Below are 5,516 nucleotides of genomic sequence, written 5' to 3'. Positions count from 1 at the left end.
AGGTAAGAAAGAGAAAAACCCCGTGTAGACAGTAGCCCCTGAGACACTGTCCGGTGTTCGGCAAGAAGAACCAGACAGAGGATCAATCTTTTTTTATGGGAGACTAACGTAATATTTATGAATAAGCAAGCATCACTGTTGGCCTCAACCTTGCATGCTGGTGAAGTCTCTGAACTGAGGCAGAGGCTGGAGCAGACCGAGAACGAGCTCGGCATGGTTAAGGTTCGGCTCCAGGAGAAGCAAGGTGAGTGATGACTTGTGTGTTTGGAAAGGATAGGCGCTACATATTGACCGCAGTGTCGTGATATGTGCAGGAGTCACGACTGAGGTCGAGGCCCTAAGGAAGGCCCTGGGCGAGGCCGAGGAGAAGGCTATCCAGCAGCAAGCTTCCCGTAAGAAGCTCAAGGCCCGGGTCTGTAGGATCGAAAGTACGTCTAGAGGGGGGTGATTAGACTACTTGACAAAATAAAAACTTATCATTTTCCCAATTTTAGTTCTTGGCAGATTTTAGCAACTTTGGACAAGTCAAGCAATCTTAACACAATTCAAACAAGCATGCAAAGAGTATATGAGAAGTGGAAAGTAAAGCATGCAACTTGCAAGAATGTAAAGGGAAGGGTTTGGAGGATTCAAACGCAATAGGAGACACGGATGTTTTTGTCGTGGTTCCGATAGGTAGTGCTATCGTACATCCACGTTGATGGAGACTTCAACCCACGAAGGGTAACGGCTGCGCGAGTCCACGGAGGGCAACACCCACGAAGGGTCCACGAAGAAGTATCCTTGTCTATCCCACCATGGCCGTCTCCCACAAAGGACTTGCCTCACTAGCGGTAGATCTTCATGAAGTAGGCGATCTCCTTGCCCTTACAAACTCCTTGGTTCAACTCCACAATCTTGTCGGAGGCTCCCAAGTGACACCTAGCCAATCTAGGAGACACCACTCTCCAAGAAGTAACAAATGGTGTGTTGATGATGATCTCCTTGCTCTTGTGCTTCAAATGATAGTCTCCCCAACACTCAACTCTCTCTCACAGGATATGGATTTGGTGGAAAGAAGATTTGAGTGGAAAGCAACTTGGGGAAGGCTAGAGATCAAGATTCATTTGGTAAGAATGGAATATCTTGGCCTCAACACAAGTGTAGGTAGTTGTCTCTCAGAAAAAGCAAGTTGGAAGTGTAGGTTTGTTCTGATGGCTCTCTCCACGAATGAAGAGGTGGTGGAGGGGTATATATATAGCATCCACACAAATTCTAACCGTTACACAACTTGCCAATCTCGATGGGACCGAATTGATAAACTCGGTCGGACCGATTCAGCAAAGCTAGTGACCGTTAGGAGTTTCAGTGGGACCGACACGAAACTCGGTAGGACCGATATGGTTAGGGTTAGGGCATAACATAATCTCGGTGAGACCGATTACACAAACTCGGTGAGACCGATTTTGGTAATAAGCTAACCAGAGAGTTGGTCAGGTAAACTCGGTGGGACCGATCGCTCATTTCGGTGAGACCGAAACGTTACGAAGGGGAAACAGAGAGTTTACATTGGAATCTCGGTGGGACCGATCGCTCATCTCGGTAAGACCGAAATGTTACAAAGGGAAACAGAGAGATTACTATCCCATCTCGGTGAGACCGAGATCCCTATCAGTGAGTCCGATTTTCCTAGGGTTTGTGGCAGTGGCTATGACATTTGAACTCGATGGCGTCGGATAGAAAGAATCAGTGGGGCTGATTTTGACTTCTGGTTTAGGTCATATGTGGATGTGAGAGAGTAGTTGAGGGCTTTGGAGCATATCACTAAGCATTTTGAGCAAGAGCCTCATTAAGTAACACCTCATTCCTCCTCGATAGTATTGGCTTTTCCTATAGACTCAATGTGATCTTGGATCACTAAAATAGAAAATGTAGAGTCTTGAGCTTTGATTTTGAGCCAATCCTTTTGTCCTTAGCATTTTGAGGGGTCCACTTTTCTCATCCATGCCATGCCAATCATTGAGCTTTCCTGAGATATTAATCTTGAAATAGCATTTGCTCAATGAGCTATATGTTGTTAGGAATTACCAAAACCACCTAGGGATAGTTGCACTTTCAGGGTCAAAGAAGTCCAGCAGGAGTTCCAGGATGCGGTCAAGAAATGTGAAGCCTTGGAGCATGATGCGTCGGTTCAAGGGACCGAACTCGCCAAGGCTCGTCAGAGCGCGGAGACCGCACGGAATGAGGCCCAGGCCACCCTCCAGGAGATCTAGGAGGCCAAGAAGATCGCGGCGGGTAAGGCATTTAAGATGCAAAGCAAGTATGCGGAGAAGGAGTACCTTTTACTAACTCGGGTTCGGAGTTCCCCAGGGGCTTTTGCGGATTTACCACGCAGTGTATCAGATGCCATGGAGTTCTATCGAGCCGAAGGAGGGGTTCTACGAAGAAGCTATTCTGGTCGCAGTATGCGGTGCCAGAGCATCCCGTGCCCTTCACCAATCAGCTGAAACAGCTAGTGGAGCTGCATAGGGTGGCCGAACTAGCCATGAAGGATTTCATAATCCGGTTATGGCCAGCCGAAGCTATGCCAACCTGCTACTTCGGACTCGTGAGGCGGATGGTGAACGCCTGTCCTCGGCTGGACGTCGTCAAGCGCTCGGCCTGCATTGAAGGTGCATGCATGGCCTTCGCCCATTGCAAGATGTGGTGGGCGAAGATGGACACCATCGAGGTGACCAGAGGGCCACTGGAGGGCAAGGAGCACCGCACACCCGAACAGTATTTTGCGGATGTCCTGGAGGGGTCTCGCCTTGCGGCAGCACAATGTTTGCAGGATGTTGTATTTGAATAAATGTTCTCATGTTTCCTTTTCCTTGTATTATAAAAAACAGAGCCTATTTTGTGATGTAATTTTGTTACGCTTTAATTGTTTCCTCCTGTGCGGCCGTGTTCTATGTAATCTAAGGGTTGGCTAGTCGTCGGCTTCTGCCCTCACGTACGTTGTACGGAGGTGTTCGGGATGGAATCTAAACAATCTTGATCCAATTATATGGTCCTTGAAGGAGTTGTTTAGCGCAACGAACAAGGCAATCAGACTATATGGCTTAAACACCCTCACTTAGCCATAGGAGTTTTATAATAAAGCATGGGCGCAGCCCCTGGTTCAAGCCAGGGTGCTATCAGCATGTGATCGGGTAGTGCCGATCTTTTGCATAATGCAGAAAACATCTCCAACAATTTGTAACCCTTGAACAGCTGACCGGCTCTCGCCGTATCATGACAGTCAGTTTTCTACTTTCTCTACTGAGGTGCTCATCTGGTCAAGGCCAGGGCACAATCGCAGTAGTTCTCCCTTTACTACCCTAGCCGATTTAGCGGAACGTAGGGTAGCAAGCACAGGAGCCGGGAAACCCAACTATTGACCAAAGACATGATTCGGAGCCAATGCATATAATGCTAAATTCGGGGTGCCAAACTTATCTTTAAGGATTGTTCGGACTATGTTGCTATATCATGGGGCGATGGGGAGCCCCTGGCAAATATGAAACGTACCAGAGTGTACGGTTGCTAGGAAATAAGTAATATAAAGGAAAACAAAGGGAGAACAGAGATAGGATCTGGAGCCCTTGGACTTGGATCATGAACTGTTTCCACTATAGTTGGGTTAATGCATCCAAGCACATTGGTACAAAATAATGCAATAAGCATCCGGCTATTTGACATGCCATACCCGAAGGCGGGGCGTGGGTCCTGAAAACGGTTAGCCTCAAGGGCTTCCCATGTACGCCTATGCTCCGTGTCAATCTGGTGTGTTTGTCTTTTGGCGGGATCATTAATCAGGCCATCAAAGGAGGCCCCCATAGGAGAAACTTGAAACAGGGGAGAAGGAGATAGTAAAGTTATATGTGTGTCTAGGATCGGTCTAGCCGAACCATGGATCCCGGGATAGCTTGTGCCTCTGTCGATGCCCATGGAATTTTGAGTACGTAGTTATGGACGCGTGGTATGAATGCCACTACCTCATCGGGATTGGGATGGAGGCCTAATTGCTAATCGAGCTCTTGACGAGCCGCGTTGTCCTATTGCAGTGTAGTCCGGACCCTCTTAATGATGTCCAGGGGCTCGGCAGCCAGACTATGCTGCTGCTTGATAAGGCCGCTTTATACCTCTGCTGCTAGGGCGGCAGTGTGCTCCTCTGTTCAAAGGGAGCGTTCTGTGTTTCCGTTGACTGTTATGACGCCGCGTGGACCGGGCATCTTCAGCTTGAGATAAGCATAGTGTGGCACCGCGTTGAATCTAGCAAACGCGGTTCGTCTGAGTAGTGCGTGGTAGCCACTGCGGAAGGGGACGATATCGAAGATTAACTCCTCGCTTTGGAAGTTGTCCGGAGAACCGACGACCACCTCAAGCGTGATTGAGCCCATGCAGCAGGCCTCAACGCCTGGTATGACTCCTTTAAAGGTAGTCTTTGTGGGTTTGATTCGTGAGGGATTAATGCCCATCTTCCACACTGTATCCTGATAGAGCAGGTTGAGACTGCTAACACCGTCCATTAGGACTCGTGTTAGGTGAAATCCGTCGATGATTGGGTCGAGGACCAGTGCGGCTGAACCACCATGCCGGATACTAGTTGGGTGATCTCGACGATCGAAGGTGATCGGGAATGACGACCACAGATTGAATTTTGGGGCGACTGGCTCTACCGCATAGACGTCCCTAAGTGCTCGCTTGCGCTCCCTTTTCGGGATGTGTGTAGCGTATATCATGTTGATCATTTTGACTTGAGGGGGAAATTTCTTCTGCCCTCCAGTGTTCGGCTGCCGGGGCTCTTCGTCATCGTCCTCACTTTGTGATCCCTTTTCTTTGTTTTTGGCATTTAACTTGCCAGTCTGTTTGAAAACCCAATAGTCTCTGTTGGTGTGATTGGCTTATTTATCTGGGGTACCATGTATCTGGCACGGACGATCGAGTATGCGATCCAGGCTGGATGGTCCCTCACTGTTCCTTTTGTAGGGCTTCTTTCGCTGGCCGGACTTGGGGCCGCTGAATCCGGCGTTAACGGTGGTGTCATCGGTGTTGTCGCCATTGCTTCGGCGTTTGTGTCTATTGCGCCAAAGCTTGCCGGAGCTGTTCTTGGCCTCAGAGGGGCCTGTCTCACTGGCTGTGTTTTTGCTATGAGCCAGCCAGCTGTCCTCACCCGCGCAAAAGCGGGTCATGAGTGCCGTAAGGGCTGCCATGGACTTCAGCTTTTCTTGGCTGAGGTGGCGTGCTAGCCATTTGTCACGGATGCTGTGTTTAAAGGCCGCTAGGGCTTCGGCATCCGGACAGTTAATGATCTGGTTATTTTTGGTTAGGAACCTAGTCCAGAATTTTCTGGCTGATTCTCTAGGTTGTTGAACTATGTGGCATAAGTCATCGGCATCGGGTGGCCGGACATATGTACCTTGGAAGTTGTCAAGGAAGGCCTCTTCCAAGTCCTTCCAGCTGCCGATGGAATTCTCGGGCAGGCTATTCAGCCAGTGTCTAGCTGGCCCTTT

Source organism: Triticum aestivum, chromosome 3A (assembly GCF_018294505.1).
Source record: "Triticum aestivum cultivar Chinese Spring chromosome 3A, IWGSC CS RefSeq v2.1, whole genome shotgun sequence".
NCBI lineage: Eukaryota > Viridiplantae > Streptophyta > Magnoliopsida > Poales > Poaceae > Triticum > Triticum aestivum.
The sequence above is the reverse complement of the archived record's forward strand: the minus strand, read 5'-3'. Positions refer to the sequence as shown.